Source organism: Triturus cristatus, chromosome 11 (assembly GCF_964204655.1).
Source record: "Triturus cristatus chromosome 11, aTriCri1.1, whole genome shotgun sequence".
In the NCBI taxonomy this organism is placed as follows: Eukaryota; Metazoa; Chordata; class Amphibia; order Caudata; family Salamandridae; genus Triturus; species Triturus cristatus.
In genome coordinates this window covers 656,327,902-656,352,689 of record NC_140594.1, presented here as the reverse complement: position 1 = coordinate 656,352,689, position 24,788 = coordinate 656,327,902, and positions in this window count along the sequence as shown.

The following is a 24,788-nucleotide window of genomic DNA, read 5'->3' as shown; positions in this document are numbered from 1 at the left end:
TTGTCTGTGACTGCAACTCCCATCATACTCTTGGCTACACCCCCCTTCCCAGCATGCCCATACTTCCTTCATCTTGACTCTGCTTCACTGTGATTTTTTTTTTGTTATATTTATTGGCTTTGTCATTGCTTGTTTGGTCCTTTTTTTGTATTTTTTCCTTTGGGTTTTCTAGGCATGAAGGAGACGTTCTTCTGACCGAGATGGACGCTGATGTTGGCTCGTGCGGGCTTCTCCGGCTCGTTCACGCTGACTTTCTTCTGAGTTTCATACGCGTCAGCCGCGGAGATCTCTATTGCTTGGGCTCCCTGTTTTCTGAGCGTGTCGGTCATGCGGCTTGGGCTCCATGCGAGTCAGTCTGGGTTTACACGCATTGCATCGTACTGCGCAGATTGGACATTGCGGGTATGTGTAGGTCAGGTTCATTCCGGGTACGTGTCGGTCGGTGCAACTAGCGTCGGTTTTCTGGCCGAATCACTGTTTTTCAAACGGCTCGGTCGTACGGCTTGTATTCCGTACGTGTCTGTTGTATTTCACACGCGTTGCATCGTAATACACGGGTCGTACTGCGCCGGTCCGTGTCGGTCGGTATCCGTTCCGGGTCCGTGTCCGTGTCGGTCGGTAAGATTTGTGGCCGGAATCGGCCCTCTAGTATGTCTACTAAAGGAGATGCCAGTGGCTATCTGCCCGCTAGATACAGTGAGCTTTCATTCCAAGAATTGAACGCCCTGTGTGCCTCTAGAAAGCTGAATACAGGGAGACGTGTCAACACTCAACGTCTAATAGTGATGTTACTGTTAGATGATCTAAGGAAGACTCCTTAGTCAGATGAACAGGACAGAGTGGGTGGGACAGGGATAAAGACAGGTCAGAAGGGGACACCTTTTATGACCTGGACTCTAACCCTGACCAGGGGGACCAAGATGGGTCCCACCTGGATATTTAAGATCTTCTATAAGGCAGTGGAGAAGGCCATGATGGCCCCCTCTTCACCCCTCCTGGCAGAGCTTACTAAGGAAATCTAGATCTCCCTCTGCAGAGTCTAATCACCCATGACAGTCTGTAGGGACCTCTGTATCTAGCAATAAGGACCACTCTTTTGATAGGAAATACCAATTTCGTGAAGTTGAGAAAGCTAGTCTTAGGCAAGAGCAATTGGCCCTTGATAAAGAGTCCCTAGAAGTCCAGATTGCTAGCAAAAAGATGGGACTAGAGTCCCATGGTGGCAGCAACAGTGTCCCTAGAATTAAGGAACATTCCTTTGACAATAAGAGCCTGAGCAAGATTGTCCCTCCCTATCATGTTGGGGATGGCATCCATAGATAGATAACCGCTTTAGGAAGGGTCTGTAAAGTTCAGAGGGTCCCTCAAGAGCAGTGGGCAGCTCTCTTGTGGCTCTCCTTTGCTGACAAATGTAGAGATAAGCTCCTCACTGTTAGAGGAGAGGATGCTGACAACTGCCCAATCTTGAAGAGTGCTCTCATTGTTGGGTTTGGCTTAACCACTGAACAGTATAAGATTAAGTTCAGAGACACTCAGAAGACACAGAATCAGGATTAAGGAGACTTTGTGGACAGTGCCATTGAAGCTCTCGAAGGCTGGTTGCTTGGCAGCAAAGTGAATGATTTCAAGGGATTGTACAATTTGATTATGAGGGAGAAGATTCTTAATAATTGCCAAAATCAATTATTGCATCAGTACCTGGTTGACTCTGACTTCTCCCCAAGAATTGGGACAGAAGGCAGATAAGTTGGTGAGAACCAGGATGAAGTAGAAAAACCAGAACAATGGTGGTGACCAAAAGAAGCAAGATTTTAAAACTCCAGATAAGGGTGGGGATAATGGTAAACATCAAAAGTCTTCATCAGGGCCCCAAAAAACCTGCATCTGGGGAGGTCGGGTCACAATCCGACAAAGGTAATGGCTAAAAGAAACCTTGGTGTTATCTCTGTAAACAGAAGACACATTGGACAAGAGATGCTGATTGTCCAAAAACCAGGGAAAATCCTCCTACCACCACTGCACCTAAGGCAACTGCTCCCCCTAGCACTAGTACAGGTGGTGGTACAGGGCACAAGGGATTGGTAGGGTTAACCTTGGGCTCTGAGATGGGTTCTGGCTTAGTCAGAACTCCAGCTCAGGCTGTGCTTGTCTGTGATGGTGGCATGAATCTTGCCACCTTATTTGCCACTCCAAGTAACCTGGACAAATACAGACAGCAGCCTTTGATCAATGGTAAGGAGGCGATGGCATACAGGGATACAGGTGCAAGTGTCACTATGGTGACAGAGAATCTTGTAGGCCCTGACGAAATCATACTTGGAGAAATGTACCAAGTGACCAATGCTAACAATGTCATGACTGATCATTCCTTGGCAGTTGTTAATTTCAGTTGGGGAGGGGTAACTGGCCCCAAGAAAGCTGTCGTTGGCTCGGACCTTCCAGTGGAGTGTTTGTTTGGCAATGATTTGGAAACTTCAGCCTGGGATGAAGTAGAGTTAAGGGCTCATGCAGCAATGCTGGACATCACTACAGATGTCTTTGCTGTGAACAGGTCACAGGCCAAACTGGCTAACACTGAACAGGCCCTGGGTCCTGGAACAATGAACCAAGGGCCTTCCAACAGAAGGAGGGTTAAGGCTGTGTCTTCCCCAAGACTCAGTGTGAGGATCAATCTCTTGAGGGAAATGATCTCAGTCCCTGTGAAGGAACTGTCTCAGAGGACCTGGGACTTGATCAAGTTTAGTTCTTGGGGACGGGGGGCCCTTACAGGGCAGACTTGAGTTTGGAGCAGAAACCCCGCCCCTCTCTTGAACCCCTCACACAACAAGCTGCTGCTGAGGCTGCTGGGAGTGTCCATGGATTCCACAGGATCTTTAGGGATGAGGGACTCCTGTCCTCAGAGGGTAGAGACCCCAAGCCTGGTGCCACCAGGAGGTTGGTCATACCTCTGAAGTTTAGGGGCTTCCTACTAACCTTGGCACATAACGTTTCCTTAGCAGGACACCTAGGCCAAAGTAAGACTTGGGACAGGCTTGTTCCTCACTTTCACTGGCCTCACATGTCTGAAGACACAAAGGAGTTTTGTCATTCCTGTACCACCTGTCAAGCCAGTGGTAAATCAGGTGGTACCACGAAGGCCCCCACTCATACCACTAACTGTAGTGGGCGTTCCCTTTGAGAGGGTTGGGATTGATATAATTGATACCATGGCCCTCTAATAGCATCTGGAGACAGTTACATTCTAGTGGTGGTGGACCATGCCACTAGGTATCCAGAGGCAATACCCCTTAGAACCACCACAACTCCTGTGGTGTCCAGGGCCCTCCTGGGAATTTTTCCCAGAGTGGGTTTCCCTAAGGAGGTCTTAACTGACAGAGGTACAAACTTCATGTCCATTTACATTACTGCAATGTGGAAGGAGTGTGGAGTAAACTACAAGTTCACCACACCCTATCACCCACAATGCAATGGGTTAGTGGAAAGTTTAAAAAAACCTGAAGGGCATGATCATGGGCCTTCCAGAAAAACTTAGGCGAAAATGGGATGTCCAGTTGCCCTGCCTTCTCTGCCTACAGAGAGGTCCCACAGAAGGGGGTTGGCTACAGCCCTTTGAACTTCTGTTTGGGCATCCAGTTAGGGGTCCCTTATGTTTGGTGAAGGAGGGATGGGAGTTACCTCTCAACCCTCCTCAAAAAGACACAGTGGACTATGTACTTGGTTTCCGCTCCAGGATGGCTGAGTACATGAAGAAGGCCAGTCAAGAATTGCAAAAAGCTTGGCATGACCAAAAGGTTGTCTTGACTGTTTATCAGCCAGGACAGAAGGTTTGGGTGTTGGAGCCTCTGGTCCTAGAAGTCCTCCAAGATAAGTGAAGTGAACCCCATACCATTCTTGGGCATAAGGGAGGGGTCACCTACCTGGTGGACCTTGGTACTCCCAGGAGCCCCCACAGGGTGCTCCATGTGAATAGGCTCAAGCCATACATTGACAGGGCTGACATGGGCTTGCTCATGGCAACTGTTAAGGGACAGGAGGGAGAGAGTGACCTACTCCCTGACCTCCTCTCACAGAACTCTGATGAAGGATCAGTTTATGGTGTAGTCTTCGCAGACAGCCTCACTGGTCAACAGCAGATTGATTGTAGGAAAGTCCTCAATCAATACAGGCACTTGTTTTCTCTGAACCCCAGTCAAACCACCTGGTGTACCCAAGAAGTGGACACAGGTGAGAGTCTATCTGTCAAGAATAAAGTCTACAGTCAGCCTGACCATGACAGAGATTGCATCAGGACAGAGGTCCAAAAGATGCTGGAATTGGGAGTAATTGAGCCCTCAGATAGCCTTTGGACTGGCCCAGTAGTCCTTGTACCTAAACCTCACACCCAGGGTGGTAAGAGAGAGATGAGGTTTTGTGTGGACTACCAGGGACTCAATACAATCACTATGACTGATGCTCACCCCTTTCCTCAGGCAGATTAGCTTATTGATACTCTGGCCTCAGCCAAGTATCTAAGTACAATTGACCTCACTGCTGGCTATTGGCAAATCAGACTAGCTGAGGATGCCAAACCAAAAACAGCATTTCAACCCCTATTGGGCATTATCAATTTACTGTAATGCCCTTTGGTTTGAAGAATGCATCTGCCACATTCCAAAGGCTGGTGAATAAAGTCCTTACAGGCCTGGAAGCCTATAGTACAGCATATCTTGATGATATAGCTGTCTTTAGCTCCACCTGGGAGGATCACCTGGTCCACCTGAAGAATGTTTTGGAGGCTCTGCAGAACGCAGGCCTCACTATCGAGGCTACTAAGTGCCAGATAGGGCAGAGCAAGGTTGTGTACCTGGGCCGCCTTGTGGGTGGAGGCCAGGTTCAACCATTACAGAGAAAAATCCAGACCACAATGGACTGGGTTGCTCCAACTACCCAGACTCAGGTCAGAGCTTTCTTGGGCATGACTGGATACTACAGAAGATTTATGAAAGGGTATGGGTCTATAGTGACTCCCTTGAAGTATCTTACATCAAAAAGAATGCCCAAGAAGGTTCAGTGGACAGTTAGCTGTCAGAAGGCATTTGATGAGCTCATGCAGGCAATATGCACTGCTCCCATTCTGCAGAGTCCTGCCTAATCCAAGCAAATTATTGTCCATCCAGATGTATCTGAGTTGGGGGTAGGGGCTGTGTTGTCACAACTTAATGCAGAGGGTCAGGATCAACCAGTAGCTTTTATTAGCAGGAGGTTGACCCCCAGAGAAACATTGGTCAGCTACTGAGAGGGAAGCCTTTGCTGTGGTCTGGGCCCTGAAGAAGCTGAGGACATACTTGTTTGGCACTCACTTCATTGTTCAGACAGACCATAAGCCCCTCCTATGGCTAAAACAGATGAAGGGTGAAAATCCCAAACTTTTGAGGTGGTCCATTGCCCTACAAGGGTTGGACTATACAGTGGAACATTCGGAAGTCTGGGAAGTTAACACCTCCTAAAAAGTTAGGGTGTTTATGTTTATGTAAGGAGATGCGGGGTGTTTTGTTATTCCATAGAAATTTAGATAATATAGAGTACATAGTTTTAAAATGGGAATGGGCAATACTTATAGGAATATTGGAAAGATAAAAAAAGAACAACAGGGACTAACGTCATTTTGATTGTGTCAAGGCGACCCCACCATGATAAAAATAAAGGGGTTCAGTGACTAAATATCGAGCGACAAAATATCGACTGTACAAAAAATCGACACTGAAATATCGAGGGACAGAATATCGACTCCCTATCTACAAACAGGTAAGTACTAAAATATCGATTCCAAAATATAGACTGTCAAAATATAGTTAGCCAAAATATCGAATTTTTTAAATGTATTAAAAATAATATAAAATTAATTAACTATTAAAAACAATTAAATAAAACATACATAATATAATATAAAATAGCTTAAAATGTAAACATAATTTAAGTAATTTAAAAAAGTCGAGATTTTGTTGGATACTGAGAGCGTAAAAATTACTATTCCCACTCCAGTGAGTGCAACAGTAGGGAAAGCGTTGGATAGCGTAGGGGTAAAAATTACTATTACCACTCCAGTGAGTGCAACAGTAGGGAAAACGTTGGATAGCGTAGGGGTAAAAATTACTATTCCAACTCCAAACAGTGCAACAGTAGGGAAAGCGTTGGATAGCGTAGAGGTAAAAATTACTATTCCCACTCCAGAGAGTGCAACAGTAGTGAAAGCGTTGGATAGCGGGAGGGTAACAATTACTATTCCCACTCCAGAGAGTACAACAGTAGGGAAAATGTTGGATAGCGGGAGGGTAACAATTACTATTCCCACTGCAGAGAGTGCAACAGCAGGGAAAGGGTTGGATAGCGTAGGGGTAAAAATTACTATTCCCACTCCAGAGAGTGCAACAGTAGGGAAAGCGTTGGATAGCGTAGGGGTAAAAATTACTATTCCCACTCCAGTGAGTGCAACAGTAGGGAAAACGTTGGATAGCGTAGGGGTAAAAATTACTATTCCAACTCCAGTGAGTGCAACAGAAGGGAAAGCGTTGGATAGTGGGAGGGTAACAATTACTATTCCCACTCCAGAGAGTGCAACAGTAGGGAAAGTGTTGGATAGCGGGAGGGTAACAATTACTATTCCCACTGCAGAGAGTGCAACAGCAGGGAAAGGGTTGGATAGCGTAGGGGTAAAAATTACTATTCCCACTCCAGAGAGTGCAACAGTAGGGAAAGCGTTGGATAGCGTAGCAGTAAAAATTACTATTCCTACTCCAGTGAGTGCAACAGTAGGGAAAGCGTTGAATAGCGTAGAGGTAAAAATTACTATTCCCACTCCAGAGAGTGCAAAAGTAGGGAAATGAATGATTTAAATTAAATATAAGATGACATTAATTATCAATACTGATAAAAAGTTAATTAAAAATAATTACCAATTAATAACAATTAATTACCATTTAAAAATATTAATTATCAATTGATAAAAATGTATTACCAATTAATAATAATTAATTACCAATTACAAACTAATTATCAATTATCAATACACATAAATAAAAAAATTAATATTTACTTTATTACAATTAATTTACTCCCCACCCAATTCCCCCACAAACCCACAACCCACTCCCAATAATAAAAAATACAATTCACATTATTATCAATTAATCAATTAATAAAAATATTTCTGCAAATAATAAAAATTATTTAGCAATTCATACAAATTATTTACCTATTAATACAAATGTATTACCAATTATTAATTAATTATCAATTAATTATCAATACACATAAATAAAAAAATAATTATTTACTTTATTACAATTAATTTACTTCCCACCCAATTCCCCTACAAACCCACAACCCGCTCCTATTAATAACAAATACAATTAGCATAATTATCAATTAATCAATTAATATAAATTAATTACCAATTAATAAAAATAAATTACCAATTAATAATTAATTATCAATTAATTAATTATCAAAACATATAAATATAATTAACATTTAATTAACCATAATTAAATTACTTCCCACCCTATTCCCCTATAAACCCACAACCCGCTACGGAATTAAATTACGCAATAATTAAATTACATAACATTCATTTGTTTAAATAAATTAAACAGACATTACAACAATAATACATCATTTTAACACATATACTACCATACATAACACAAAAAAAAAATCGATATTATGGTAATCTATATTTTAAAATTCGATATTATGGTATTCGATATTTTTAAGGTCTATATTTTGGTAATCGATATTTTGTACCCCAATTTCGATATTCTGACCTATCTATATTTTGTAGAGTCGATATTCTGTCCACTCTATATTTTAACTTCGATATTCTGGGCAGTCGATATTTTGGAATCGATATTTTGGGTGTTTACCAAATAAAGGATTTCATTTTGATGTAGCAGACTTCAAAAAGGATTGGAGTTCTTTTAAATGAGTTAAAATAGATTCTTTAATAGAGGATTTAAACCATAAACCCAGATATTTAATTTTATCAGCGTTCCAGTTGAAACCTGATGTAGTATAGTCTGCAGAAAAGCACAATTTGTTTAATGGAAGAATTTCACATTTGTCAATATTTAACTTGTAACCAGATACAGAGGCGAAAGATTGTACTTTTGATAGAAAAGTCGAGAGAGATGATTGCGTTTGGGATAAAAAAAGTAAAATGTCATCTGCATAAACCGATAATTTCAATTGATTACAGCCATATTTAAAACCTGTGATTTGGGAATTTAAGCGAATCTTCATTAAGAAAGGTTCCAAGGCAAGAATGAATAGAAGTGGAGAAAGGGGACAACTTTGTCATACACCACCATGTAGTTGAAAATTAGGTGAAAGAAGACCATTTGTGAGAACAGAAGAGACTGGGGTGGAGTAGAGTAAGGAAACATAATTTATAAAAGTAGGACCAAAACCAAACCAGGATAGGGCAGAGAAAATAAAAGGCCATCCCACTCTATCAAAGGCTTTCTCAGCATCTAGAGAAATGGCTGCCAATGAATCTGTATATGGTCTAGTTTCAGAGAGAACATTAAAAAAGAGTCTGGTATTATCAGAAAGGTGCCTACCTTTAATAAAGCCACATTGTTCATGACCAGTTAACAAGGGAAGAAATTTCTCTAAATAAAATGCAAGGATTTTAGCAAACATTTTATAATCAAGATTAATTAAAGAAATAGGGTGATAATTTTTACACAAATTATGATCTTTACCTGCCTTAGGTATTAAACATATTAGAGCTTCTTGAAAATTCCTCCAGACTTTTTAGTAGAAATAAAGTAGTGAAATAGTTGAAATAGTTTGGGAATAAGGAGGCGAGAAAAATGAGAATAAAATTCGATGGTGAAACCATCAGGGTCTGGGGCTTTACCTCGTTTAATAGTACGAATAGCATTACTGATATCAATTTCTGTAATATCGTCATTTAACACAGAGAAATCTAGATGTGGAGAAGAAGGAGGGGTAATGGAAGAAAGATATTGAGAAATTATATCTGAAAAAATAGGAACGTCAGGAGTGTAGAGAGAGTGAAAGAAATGGGTGAATTCCGACAACATTTCTTCATTTTTATAAAGCATATGATTATTGGACTCAAGGATAGAACTAATCTTGGTACGTTCTTTCTTAATCTTTAAATAATTGGCTAGAAGTTTCCCTGCTTTATTCTGGCCTCCATTGTATTTGGCTGAGGATTTGAGTAGAAATGAGTTGGCATTTTCTATGGAAAGTTTGTTGGACTGAAATTTAGCTCAAACAAGTTCATCCAAGCAGAATTTAGAGTTAGAGACGGCGAAAGAAGATTCCAAATGTTTAATTTGTGTCAGAAGATGTTGTAATTTAGAGAGAGAAGCTTTCTTGCGATGGGATATAAAAGAGATAATAAAATCTCTGGAGGCTGCTTTAAAGGAATCCCTAACAATTTGAGGAGACATAGAAGGGGACACATTTCAAGAAAGTAGTAATAAATGATTCAAATTGTTGGGTAAAATTAGGGTCTAGAAGAAGAGAGTTATTAAATCTCCACCTTCTGGTGCCTTGTGTAGGAGAAGAGATATCTAGACTTAAAATAATTGGTGCATGATCAGAAATTAAAATAGAACCAATGTCAGATTGTAGGATATGTTGAGTGAGTGATTGTGAGGTAAAAAGGTAGTCAATGCGAGAATGTGAAGAGTGTGCTAAGGAAAAGAAAGTATATTTTAAAAGAGTGGGATTACATAAGCGCCATGAGTCAACTAAGGACCGTTGTTGAATAGTAGAGGTAAACTGGGAGAACATAGTGGACGGGATGAATTTAGAGTTGGATTTGCGATCAATATTTGGATCCATAACCTTGAAAGGACATTGTTTGGATAAAATAGTAGGCCAAAACGTGACACCTGGAGCAGTAGGAGCATAAAGTTTAAAAAGGGTCATGGGAATGTTATTTAATAAAAGGGAGACAGAAACCCATCTACCTGAGGAATCTGATTCTTGAGTAATAATCCGTAAGTCAAGACGCTTATGACACAAAATGATAACGCCATTTTGATGACCTGTGCCTGGGGATGCAAAAATGTTACCTACCCATAATCTTTTAGATTTAGAAATTTCTTTCTCTACAACGAGTCTCTTGTAATAAAGTTATATCACAATTCAAATTAGATAGATGAGAAAGAACCCTCTGACGTTTGATCGGGGAACCTAAACCTTTAACGTTCCATGAAACAACTTTCAACGCCATTCACAAGAAATGGAACAATATAAACGTTGCATAAAAATCAATATAACAATTGAAATTTGAAGAAACAGTGAAAAATATCAATGAATAATACAGTAAAAATGCATTTAAATCAAATAGTATTAAATTACTCAATAAAAGAAAAAGTAATGTAGTTATGAAAGGGAACATGGAAATGAAGGAAAAAAGAAGACTGACAGAAAAAGGAAGAGAGAAAAAGGAGAAAAGAAAAGAAAGAAGAGAATTAAAGAAAGGGAGGAAAGAGGAAAGTGAAAAAGTAGGCATCAATAAGAAACAAGGAGATTCAGAAGTCTGAGAAGAAGTATGAAGAGAATTTAGTAAAGAAAGAAAGATAAGAACATTGAAGAAAAAAAGTGTGGAAGAAGATTCAAAAGCATACTGACTTACTATAAATAACATAAAAAGATGAGGGTGGTGAAGCCACAAAGGGAAAATGGCACAGCCAACCGGGCGACTCTGGGCGGAACAGGGAAAGAGGACATTGTCCAGAACAGACCAGGGAGGACATAGATCACATATGCAGGATTACTGGACCTGGCGGGTAAAAGAGATAGAGAAGATGAACAAATGAGAAAGAACGGTGCCGATCTCGATCCTGTAAAAACCGGGTACGAACCGTCGGACGGAGCAAATTCTCCGTCCGACGCGTACCCGGTCGTCAAAATATACCAACATGGAATTACGATTCGCATGGAAACACCATTTCCGTACGAATTGTACAAAACCCCGACCGATGAAAATAAACCTACAAATGCGATCCGGGAAAGTGCCGACGTGACGTCGGGACGCACGCAGCCTGCCATTCACGAACCAGGAATTACGATTCGCACCGACGTCATCCCGCACGGTGAATATTTTCCGGCTGCCAAAAACTGCCGGGAAATCAGGACGACGCGAACAAGGAGTACCTGTACGCGACGGACAGACATGGACCCGAACCTACGTGTCATCCCGGCCCTCATAGCAGTCGACCTCCTCTACAGGTTCCGACACAGACGCCGTAGAAGGTCAAAACAAATAAGGGAGGGGGGGAAAGGGGGGGAAAGGGGGGGCAGGTCCAGGGGCAGGCCACAAAACCACCACCAATGTCACACAGCACACATGCCCTGGACATACCTGACCCCCATGCCCTGGTCACTAGGAGGGGGTGGGGGCGTGTCCAGCAAAGCCAGCGTCCGCCACAACGGAAGTTCTTGACGACGCGAACCGGCAACACAACCAGACAGGTACGTCCCGTACCCACGCCTTAAGAGCGTGGGTACGAGTCGTACCACGCCCACACCTACGTCACGCCAACAATGGCGGGACGGCTCGTACCCACGTGGCAAAGGCCTGGGTACGGGCCACACAAGCATCACATGGCGTGGGGACGGATATGTACGGACCGTACCCCCACCCCGTATGCATGGAGCGTACCCCCCACCCCAACAGTGTAAGTACGACAAGTACCCCCACCCGCGTATGCAAGGAGCGTACCCCCCATGCCAACAGTGTAAGTACGACACGTACCCCCACCCGCGTATGCAAGGAGCGTACCCCCCACCCCAACAGTGTAAGTACGACACGTACCCCCACCCGCGTATGCAAGGAGCGTACCCCCCATGCCAACATTGTACGTACGACACGTCCCCCCACCCGCGTATGCATGGAGCGTACCCCCCACCCCAACAGTGTAAGTACGACATGTACCCCCACCCGCGTATGCATGGAGCGTACCCCCCACCCCAACAGTGTAAGTACGACACGTTCCCCCACCCGCGTATGCATTGAGCGTAGCCCCCACCCCAACAGTGTAAGTACGACCCGTACCCTCACCCGCGTACGTATGGAGCCTACCCCCACCCCAACAGTGTAAGTATGACCCGTACCCTCACCCGCGTACGTATGGAGCGTACCCCCACCCCAACAGTATAAGTACGACCCGTACCCTCACCCGCGGACATGTGGAGCGTACCCCCCAACCCAACAGTGTAAGTACGACCCGTAACCCCACCCCAACCGTGTATGTACGACCCGTACCCTCACCCGCGTACGTATGGAGTGCACCCCCCACCCCAACAGTGTAAGTACGACCTGTACCCCCATGGAGCGAACCCACACACGTGTATGGACAAAGCGTACATATTGTTAAATAGGAGGGGTGTGTGCCTATCACTCCCAGCAGTGCCCAGAGACAGGAGGGGTGTGTGCAGAGTCCTCCCAGCAGTGCCAAGACATAGGAGGGGTGTGTGCAAAGTCCTCCCAGCAGTGCCCAGACACAGGAGGGGTGGGTGCCAATCACTCCCAGCAGTGCCCAGAGTCAGGAGGGGTGGGTGCAGAGTCCTCCCAGCAGTGCCCAGAGACAGGAGGGGTGGGTGCCTATCACTCCCAGCAATGGCCAGAGGCAGGAGGGGTGGGTGCCTATCACTCCCAGCAGTGCCCAGAGACAGGAGGGGTGGGTGCCTATCACTCCCAGCAGTGGCCAGAGGCAGGAGGGGTGGGTGCCTATCACTCCCAGCAGTGCCCAGAGACAGGAGGGGTGGGTGCAGAGTCCTCCCAGCAGTGCCCAGACACAGGAGGGGTGGGTGCCTATCACTCCCAGCAGTTCCCAGAGACAGGAGGGGTGTGTGCAGAGTCCTCCCAGCAGTGCCCAGAGACAGGAGGGGTGTGTGCAGAGGCCTCCCAGCAGTGCCCAGAGACAGGAGGGGTGGGTGCAGAGTCCTCCCAGCAGTGCCCAGACACAGGAGGGGTGGGTGCCTATCACTCCCAGCAGTGCCCAGAGACAGGAGGGGTGGGTGCCCATCACTCCCAGCAGTAGCCAGAGGCAGGAGGGTTGGGTGCCTATCACTCCCAGCAGTGCCCAGAGACAGGAGGGGTGGGTGCAGAGTCCTCCCAGCAGTGCCCAGAGACAGGAGGGGTGTGTGCAGAGTCCTCCCAGCAGTGGCCAGAGGCAGGAGGGGTGGGTGCAGAGTCCTCCCAGCAGTGCCCAGAGACAGGAGGGGTGGGTGCAGAGTCCTCCCAGCAGTGCCCAGACACAGGAGGGGTGGGTGCCTATCACTCCCAGCAGTGCCCAGAGTCAGGAGGGGTGGATGCAGAGTCCTCCCAGCAGTGCCCAGACACAGGAGGGGTGTGTGCCTATCACCCCCAGCAGTGCCCAGAGTCAGGAGGGGTGGGTGCAGAGTCCTCCCAGCAGTGCCCAGAGACAGGAGGGGTGGGTGCCCATCACTCCCAGCAGTGGCCAGAGGCAGGAGGGGTGGGTGCCTATCACTCCCAGCAGTGCCCAGAGACAGGAGGGGTGGGTGCCTATCACTCCCAGCAGTGGCCAGAGGCAAGAGGGGTGGGTGCCTATCACTCCCAGCAGTGCCCAGAGACAGGAGGGGTGGGTGCAGAGTCCTCCCAGCAGTGCCCAGACACAGGAGGGGTGGGTGCCTATCACTCCCAGCAGTGCCCAGAGACAGGAGGGGTGTGTGCAGAGTCCTCCCAGCAGTGCCCAGAGACAGGAGGGGTGTGTGCCGAACACTCACAGCAGTGCCCATGAAACGCAAAGGGTGGAGTAGCCACAGATACCATGCCCACAAATTTCAGTCAGGTGCACAAAGACCCTGCAGTACATGTACCACATGTGTGCGAGGCTGGGAGTATACGCATGCATAGCGCAGAAAAGAAAACATGTACACATGAAGTCATGTCAATAGTCCACATACACAAGTACAATGACTACCAAGAATGCCACGAATGATGCAGGTGGAGACATCGCTCAGCATGCATGTGCAAAGTAGAAGGAGTCCGTCACACACCCAGCTAATGTACACACAGCTCTGCGCTAAATATTGGGAACACCCTGCAGGGAAGATGGCAGGGTACACAGAGCAAGGAATACACCTTTGGACAATTTCACCATGCAGCAACTGCTTACATGAACACAGAAACCTAGCTAACACCGTGTGATGGCACACAGATCCCAGGGTCCCCCCTATGACCAGCACACTACTACATTTCCCACACAACCAACACATGATCACCACCCAAAATCATGGAGCAGCCCCACCAACAGCAATATCAGAAAAGCAGTAGTGTTCAAAGGAAACAAAAATGGCTTTAATCAGCATGATCAAAAATTGTAAGTTCGTATAAGGTTCAATATTTACAAAGCCCATTGGGCAGTCCAGAAGTCACAGCTGGATGGGGGACACAGTGGGATGCGTGTCCCCTAGCTTGCCTGCACAGTTACATTCCGTCGTCTTCCACAGGGGTGAGGGCATCATGTGGGGGGGAAGAAACAGGCACCGCAGGGACAGGAGGGTGAAGGGTAGGCATCGTGGGTGCAGGGATGGAGGACTCCACCACAGGGGGTGGGGCAGGGCCAAAGGCGGAGGCCAGGATCTCGCTGCACACCTTTGCAAGGTCCTCCAGGGAATCCCCTGCACCCGAAGGAACCACAGGACCCAAGGAGGGGGGGGGTCAGAGGGATGGGTCGCAGCGCCACTGGGGGAGGGTGTAGACAGGGGGGGGGAATCAACCACCCTGACCGAGGACTTCCTTGACCGCTTGCGTGGTGGTGTCACTGTGGGGCTCAGGGACAGAGCGGCCATGAAGGAGTCTTTGGGGGAGATGGGGCCAGGAGAGCTGAGGGGAGGGGATTTGGAGGGAGTGGATTGGGTGGAATGTGGACTCCCACTCTGGCTGCGTGTCACACGTTTGCCCCCGACCCAGTGGGTGTGCCTACTTCACCCTGTGTGTGCGTGTCAGGAGGTGTGCGGTGGACCTTCCCTGCTGGTGTGGTGCCTGTGTGTGTTGTGGTGGGCGCATGCTGACGTCTGGGTGTACGTGGGACAGGCATGGGAGTGGGAAGTGTGGATGGGGCAGGGGTAGGGGGTGGGACGTAGCGCTGCAGGAGACCCACTGCTGCAGTCAGTGTCGAGTCTATCGACCTCAGCAAGCTGCGTTGGTCAGCCTGCGATGAATGAATGCCCTCCAAGTATGCCTCCATGTTGTTGAGGACCTGGCTGTGGCCATGGAGGACATTAAGGATCGCAGCCTGACCAACCTGCAACTGCCGCTGGATGTCCACAGACTCGGCATTGGCGGCAGCAGTGGAGACAGGGGCAGGGGGTGCGGTGCCTGGCAGGAAGGAGACATGTGGTGACCGGGCACGCTGGGAAGGGACACGAGCAAGTGGGAGGCGGCTGATGGCAATGGAGGGGGCGGGGCGAGATGTAGTGCCGCTGTCAGCTGCTGGTGCAGCCGCCGCCCACTCGGAGAGATCATCCTCGGACCCGTCAGCTTCATACTCTGTTGTGCCAGTCGACAGGTCCCCGGGTTCACTCTCCTCTGCCTCAGTCCCACTTGATGTGCCAGCCCCGATGTCACCGCTGGCACTGGTGCTCGGTCCCTCTGCTCCGTCTGTGCCCATGTCTCCCTCCGTGTCCCCCGACGATGCTGTGGGCAGGGTGAAGAGACAGAAATTAATCATACACCTGTATACATATGTCACATGAGTCCAATCTACATAGGTCACAGTGCATAGCCTGAAACAAAAGAAGAGTTACATCTACAAAACAAGGTACATATGTAGGGCATGCAAGACACAGTTTTTTTACCCACCATGCCACCGAAAAACTATGGAGAGCATGACACAATAGCAAATGAGATGGAATGGAATTTTGACTGAGGAGCACGGCCCTGGGGACAATCCAGCACTGCATCTGCACCACACAGCGTGGCAGGAAATAGGGATGAGCAGGGACCATATCCAGGAACAAGAGGCACATGCAGCATAGGTTAAACTGAAAACATGCCCACCATGACTGGCCCACTGCACCTTGAGTGCATGTCCAGACCAACATCACACACTGGCCAGTCCTAGCAAGGAGATATCAGGTTGTGACATGAAGGCCATGTCCGCACCACCCACCCCCTACATGAGACAATTATTTGGAGACACAGGAAGCACTTACATCCCTTAGTCTGGGTGAAATACACATGGGATGCAACAAATCAAGGTTGCACACAAAATACCCAAGGTGCGCCTGTCCAAATAATCATGTACAAATGGGCATCATCAGATGATTGTAACAAGACACACAGGCAATGTCCACCGTGAGTATGAACAAGGAAAATCAGGTCAGTCTGTACAGTGGACACTTGTACTACATTTCACGTCAATATACATTTGGCCAGGGGACAATGGCACAGAGCACAACCTATGCTGTAGACACAGAGATTGTCAACATATTCAGATTACACACATGATACCTAGGAAAATATGCCCCTGGGGACAGTGGTGGCCACACAACTCCATGCTCCTGAATGGGAATGACTGCAACACACGCTACCATCCCCGCAGTATGCGTACCGCACACTCATGCACATCATGTCACAGGCCACCACATAGGACATGCGTGCTGAAAGGCCTCACACTTGAGAGACTAACTCCCATGTCTGGACTCAGCATTAGTGCCAACTGACATGGAACCCACAAGACCAGAACTGGACAGGGCACAGGCAAGATCCCAAAACATGTTACACACCACCCCCACACATGATGCTGCAGGCATTGTACACGTGGAGAAGGTGCCAGGCTACATAACCTTGTGACGGAGTGACGTCACACAGACCAGGGAACACATTGCAAGGAGGGGAAGGGAGGCAGGAGAGCACTGCAATACTGTGGGTAACAGGATCTGCACAGCACCATTAAACCCTGGCAGTGCATCCATGGAACAGTGCACTTACAAATGCTGGTGAAACACAACAAACACACATGTACCTACCCCCTTCCTGCTGCTGCATCTCCTGTAAGCGCCTGTCCAAGTCTGGAAATACCACCGCCAGCACACGCTTGTGGATGTGGGAGAGACGGCGGCGCCCGCGGTTCTTATGGCTCTCAGGTGAATCGCCCAGCAGGACCCGTGTGATCCTCCGCGTCCAGCACCGGATATCCTGCCAGCGTTTCCTCACCTGGGACAGGCTCCGCCTCCGACCATCCGCACCCCTCACGGCACTGACGGCGGTCAGCCAGATCTGCTCCTTGGCAGAGGCGCCTACCTGTGAGGATGAACAAGTGACACTACATCAATACACCTGCAACATGTCACAGAGACACATATGGGAACAAATTAGCTGGTTACAACAAGGCATGTCATGCAGCCAACGCATGGCACCTTTGCCATAGGGACATACTCCTCTGGGGAAGGGCAAAAGCAGTACGTGCCAGTGAAAGTACACAGGTGGAATGAGGGCAAAGACACAATCAATTATCAAGGCTCACACTGTGCATCACACCCACCCCTCCTGTCTCTGGGCGCTGCTGGGGGTGATAGGCACCCACCCCTCCTGTGTCTGGGCACTGCTGGGAGGACTCTGCACACACCCCTCCTATGTCTTGGCACTGCTGGGAGGACTCTGCACCCACCCCTCCTGTCTCTGGGCACTGCTGGGAGTAATAGGCACCCACCCCTCCTATGTCTGGGCACTGCTGGGGGTGATAGGCACCCACCCCTCCTGTGTCTGGGCACTGCTGGGAGGACTCTGCACACACCCCTCCTATGTCTTGGCACTGCTGGGAGGACTCTGCACACACCCCTCCTGTCTCTGGGCACTGCTGGGAGTGATAGGCACCCACCCCTCCTGTCTCTGGGCACTGCTGGGAGTGATAGGCACCCACCCCTCCTATGTCTGGGCACTGCTGGGAGTGATAGGCACCCACCCCTCCTATGTCTGGGCACTGCTGGGAGTGATAGGCACCCACCCCTCCTATGTCTGGGCACTGCTGGGAGGACTCTGCACCCACCCCTCCTGTGTCTGGGCACTGCTGGGAGTGAGAGGCACCCACCCCTCCTGTCTCTGGGCACTGCTGGGAGTGATAGGCACACACCCCTCCTGTCTCTGGGCACTGCTGGGAGGCCTCTGCACACACCCCTCCTGTGTCTGGGCACTGCTGGGAGACATCAGGCATTCCCCCCCCTGGGACCCCCCCTACAGTACATAGCATGTGTGTCACACCTGGACACAATGGCAGAAGTCACAGTCACAAAAAAAGGGACACAGTCTGTGCTAGTAGCTCTGCACTCACCTGATACCCTGGTCGCCCATACAGCAGGGGGTACTGTGGGAGGATCACATCCAGCAATGCCAGGTTCTCCTCCAGGGTGAATGGCTGTAACCTCTCCACAGACCTTGACATGGTTCCAGGGAATCAGGAGCAGCAGCAGTGTGTTAGATAGGAAATATGTGCAGGCAAGTGATCCCTCATGGGACCTCGCTGCCTTATATCTGCCTTGCTGGCCTGTTTCATGCACAGGAGTACAGAGTGATTGGTCACTCACATTTCCATCCTATGTTTCCTCCAATCCCTTCAAACCTAGCACAGTCAGTGGGTTCTTATTGTGTTTTTTTCTTCAGCATGATGTCAACCCCACAAACACATTGCAACAAAGTAGATTCATTCGAACTGACTTCTGCTGTGCACCTTCCAGAACAAATTCAAACTTTAAACTTGGGCTCCATGACAACCAGCATGCATGTAGGCCTTAATACTTGCCCCTCATGTGTCCCCTATGTAAAATTGAGCTTCACCCACAGGTACGGTGCGTTCCGGGCCCCTAGGGCACCTCAAATGCATAGCAACGGCCCGTACACGCGTGCGTACGTTCACTATCACCATGGGCCCGTCTGCTCCCGTCCGCGACAGGACGGGGCCAGGGGCCATGGGGACTGTCAAGACCTACACACAAAGGCATCCACCGGTGAGGCTCACTTATAGTTCACAGGTATTGAAGGGATATAACTTACATTCGTTAAAGGGTGGCAGGGCAATCGAATACCCCGATATAGAAGGGCCTTTTCCATGCACACAACGACGCACTGAGAGCACCATTTTCTTACGAGATCCGACTGATATTGATCGTTCCATTATAGTCGACCCAGAGATCAGTTTGGCTTCAGGAAGTAACCATACCCTACTTGGGAGGAAGAACATCCTGTGTAACATTAGGTCGCTCTCGAAACACAGTGCTGAAGTTTGGGACTTAATCTCTTCCAAACAACCCGATCTATGCTACCTCACAGAAACGTGGTTGAAACCACATTCCACTCCTGCCATAACCTTGGGAGTCCCTAGTGACTATAAAATAGTTAGACTGGATCGCCCCACCAAGACTGGTGGTGGGATTGCTATTGTACATAAACAGGAAATTAATATATCTGTTTTAGACGAAATAAGTTCTCCAGATATTGAATTACTAATTTTTAAAATAATACTGCCCTCAAATGATAATCAAAAGGGTGCATTAGTATATCGACCCCCTGGACCGTGCAATAACTTCTCTAGCTTATTGATTGAGCTACTTGCCCCATATGTCAATGGTGATAGCGATTTTATTTTAGTCGGAGATTTTAATGTGCACTGTGATAAGTCGGATTGTTGCGAGGCTCAATCCTTATTACTCGACCTGTCCACATTAGGCCTTATGAAACGTAACTCTGGGCCCACACATCAGGCAGGTCATACCCTTGACGTGATATTTTCTAATTTTATGCTGGTCTCCTGTCCGCCCGCAAGGCATGTTAACTGGACAGACCACTATGTTGTGGAATTCCTTACTCCCTACCCTAAACATATCTCCTCACGACCCAAGCAATTACCGAGGATACGTAGACAGTGGCACAAAATTACCGATACTATTTTTAAAAATAATTTTTATTGCCCACTTTTTGTTCCTCAGGAAAATATTGATATGGCCGTTAAAAATTGTGAAAAAGCTATTATGGAAACTATTGACAAGATTGCCCCTCTTAAACAATTCAAACCCAGACCAACAAAGAAACAAGAAATTTGGTTTACTGATCAACTTAGGACGTTAAAATTACATTCCAGGAAACTAGAAAAGAGATGGAGAACCTCTCAGTTGATCGAGGATAAAAATAAATATTGGGACTCACTATCTACTTACCATAAAGCCATTCGCGTCGCCCGTAAAACTTACATTGCATCGCAAATTACAGCTGCAGGGAACTCTTCAAGGATTTTGTATCAAGTTTTACAATCCTTTGTTAAACCGGCAGCATGTGAATCCTCGGAACTTGCCTCCCAACAGCTGTGTGACGACATCTCTTGCTTTTTCATGAATAAAATAGATACAATCTATGACAAAATAGTTTGCACCAATAATAAACTGACCACAGATATGGCACCTCTGGAAATAGATTCTGACCCCAAATTGCATAAATATACGTTAAGCTCTTTTCCACCCATTTCTTTACAAGAGACATCTGCACTAATATCCCGGATTAAAAGTGGCAGTCCTGATGATATCATCCCAGCCAGGATTATGCCTGTCCTGACTGAACAGCTATGTCCCATGATCCAAAGGTTGGTGAATCTCTCTCTGGGCACAGGCACGGTCCCAAGAGAGTGGAAACGTGCTCTTATCAGGCCTATTAGGAAGAATACTGCTATCCCATGGTCCGATTTAACAAATCTCAGGCCCATATCCCTATTACCATTCTTAGGGAAACTGATCGAAAAATATGTTAACTGTAATCTGTCCAATCACATTGAACTTGTTGGCGGCCTGGACTACTCACAGTCAGGGTTCAGGCCGAAACACAGCACGGAGTCTACCCTGCTGTCTGTTATGGATGACTTACATATGTATCAGGATAAGGGCTTCTCAGTAATCCTAGTTCTTTTAGATCTTTCAGCAGCGTTCGACACCGTGTCACATACCATTCTTATTGACCGGTTGTCGAACGCTGGTATTGAGGATAAAGCCATTGACTGGCTAAAGAGCTTCCTATCCGGGCGTTCCCAGAGAGTTATCATGGACACGTACCGATCAGCGGAGATGGAGATATCTGAAGGGGTGCCACACGGCTCTTGTTTAAGCCCTACCTTATTTAACATCTATGTGGCACCCCTGGCAAGAGTGATGCGCAGTTATGGATTCATCCCAGTATCATATGCTGATGATACTCAGCTCCTCTTCCCTTTTAAGACCATGTCCACCGAGGTTAAAAACTCCTTTTCTGCGGGCATGAAGGCGCTGGCTTATTGGATGTCTTCCAACTTCCTTCAGTGTAATGTCAGCAAGACGGAGCTAATGCTGTTTGGAGAAGCCAAACTATTGTGGACCCCTGATTGGTGGCCTCCCGATTTGGGAATAGCTCCGGAACCCAAACAGGTTGTGAAGAGTTTAGGGATTCGTCTGGATCAAGACCTGTTATTTGGACAGCATGTCAACCACACTGTTGGAATTTGTTTCCATACTATTGGCCTGCTACGCAGAGTTTTTCCCTTACTACCGGACTCTTTTAGGAGAACTCTGGTTCAAACACTGGTTATGAGTCGTATTGACTATTGTAATGGCCTGTTGCTTTCTGCCAACGAACACGTGTTGGCCAAGCTTCAGGTCATTCAAAACACTGCGGCTCGTCTTGTCCTTAATGCTCCTCCGAGAACGGCATCCAAACCTCTTCTGGAGAAATTGTACTGGCTTTCTATTCGCCAGAGATCTAAGTTCAAGATATGCTGCTTGATTCATAAATGCTTAAATGGACAAGGGCCTATTTATCTTCAGAACAAATTTGTTCCTTATGTCCCTATTCGTTCACTTAGATCCAGTAACTATCTTCTTTTGGTGACTCCCCGTGCAAAAAAATCTAGACACGGTAGTAAAGCACTATCAATCATAGGCCCCACCCTGTGGAATAGACTTCCCCTTTATCTGAGACAATGTAAAGAACATCTCACTTTCAGAAAACTCCTGAAAACTGTGTTGTTCAGAAATGAGATCTAGCTCCTCTATTCCTCTGTTTTACCGGCTCCATAAAGCGCAGAGATACTCCAGTTGGAGTCGATTCTAGCGCTATATAAACCTACAAATAAATAAATAAATAAAATAAATGGGTGTCCTCGCGTATGCGTACTCGTACTGGTACGGCCCGTACACACGCCTGTACGTTCACTATCACTATGGGTGTCCTCGCGTATGCGTACTCGTAGTGATAGTGAGCGTACAGGCGTGTGTACGGGCCGTACCACTATGGGTGTCCTCGCGTATGCGTACTCGTACTGGTACGGCCCGTACACACGCCTGTACGCTCACTATCTCTACGAGTACGCATACGCGAGGACACCCATAGTGATAGTGAACGTACAGGCGTGTGTACGGGCCGTACCAGTACGAGTACGCATACGCGAGGACACCCATAGTGGTACGGCCCGTACACACGCCTGTACGCTCACTATCACTACGAGTACGCATACGCGAGGACACCCATAGTGATAGTGAACATACAGGCGTGTGTACGGGCCGTACCAGTACGAGTACGCATACGCGAGGACACCCATAGTGGTACGGCCCGTACACACGCCTGTACGCTCACTATCACTACGAGTACGCATACGCGAGGACACCCATAGTGATAGTAAACGTACAGGCGTGTGTACGGGCCGTACCACTATGGGTGTTCTTGCGTATGCGTACTCGTACTGGTACGGCCCGTACACACGCCTGTACGTTCACTATCACTACGAGTACGCATACGCGAGTACACCCATAGTGATAGTGAACGTACAGGCGTGTGTACGGGCCGTACCACTATGGGTGTTCTCGCGTATGCGTACTTACTGACCGTACACATGCCTGTACGCTCACCATCACTATGGGTACACATACGGCAGCACTCCCATAGTGATATGGGAACGTACACAGACCCTCTTAGCAGCAGTACGGCGGTTTTCACACATCACAGTGGTGACAGGCAGCACACAGGAAGGAATAGGGCGGACATACTTGTCCATGGATGGACATCAAGGCATTGTCTGGGCAGTACTACATGTGTGAGGCACAGGTGTGACAGGCTGTGATGTGGCACATTACTCCTGAGTCGAGAAGGCACCAGATGTCTGATGATATGTGTACAGATGTAATGTGTGACGGTGCAATGTGTGCCAGGCATGCCCTTGACTCCTTGGACATGTGTGCATGTCGTACTGCACACTTGGGATGACCGACACTGGCATGGCACGGACACCAACACACGGAAGTGTCCCCTGATGCCCGGTACAGGGGTTACCACACCTGACTTGTCACTACACACGGTGCACGATGTGACTATGTCATGTATGTGTGGGGGTTTCCCATTAGGTTGATGTTGGAGCACCCTCAAAAGCTGCAGCTGTTGCAGCAACCAACATGTGTCTGTGTGTAGATTGACATTGCACACTGTTCCGCACACCATGCCACATGTGGTATCGGATGTGAGGTGCGTATGTATGCATGGGACACGGAGTAGCGTAACTAGGACATGTCTGCATCCTCTCTATGAATGTGTGGTGAGTCATGACATGTGCACCTTCATGGTAAGGTGTGTGGGCTGTCCTAGTGTAATGTCATGTGACCTGTGGCTCTAGTGTTCCGCTACCAGTCTCTGCAATCGGCATCCTACTTCTGCTGATGTGTGGGTGTATGTCACTCCTGTCTTGCGTCTGGCTGTTCACTTGCACTGGGACACAGCTATTCCCATGCCATGGCATGTGGAGGTTCTCAATCTCCGTGTGTAGCTGGCTCTTGGTAGGAGTGTCACCTGGCAGCCATACGTGTCCAGGGCATGTGGCACATACCTGACTCCGTATGTAGCATATGTGTATAGACAGATTAACATGTGCTCAGTACAAATTATTTGTTGTTGTGGTGCACTCACTCTTCCTTGTCACTTCCAAATTACTGCAGAGCGCCGCCTCTTCCCCGAGCAATTCCGGACTTGGCTGCCATGCGGGAGAATGATCGTATCCGGTGCTACCGCTTCCCCCAACGGTTGATTCTGGAGTTGACGGCGAGACTGGCACCACACCTGCAACCGCTACACAGGTATCCTACGGCACTGACACCCAAGCTGAAGGTAATGGCAGCCCTACATTTTCTAGCCACGGGTACCTTTCAAAATACCATAGCTCATGTTGGTGGCATGTCCCAGAGCATGTTCTGCCGTGTGCTGCATGATTTCTTAGAGGCCATGTTGATTCACCTGGATGACTTCATCCATTTTCCTACCCCTGAAATGTTGACTGGGGTCAAGCGTGGATTCGATGCCCTGGGAGGGATGCCCCGTGTAATTGGGTCCATAGATGGGACACATGTTGCTTTGGTACCACCACAGGCACAGGAGGTAGCGTACCGGAATCGCAAGCACTACCACTCCATCAATGCCCTTGTGGTGTGTCTGTCCAACATGGTGATTTCACATGTCTGTGCTCGTTTTCCAGGATCAGCACACGATGCCTACATCATGAGGCGTAGCAGGGTGCCTGAAATGATGACGCAGCTGCGCAACGAACGAGCATGTGTTGTTGGTGGGTACAGTCTGTCTGTCCTGTATTTTGCGTAGACTACCGGCACGACCGCTTCTCCAGTTCTAACGATGTCCATGTGCTTCCCATGTAGGGGACGCTGGCTATCCCAAAATGCCATGGCTGATCACACCTCTCCGCAACCCCATCACGCCGGCCCAGCTCCGCTACAACACCGCCCATGGC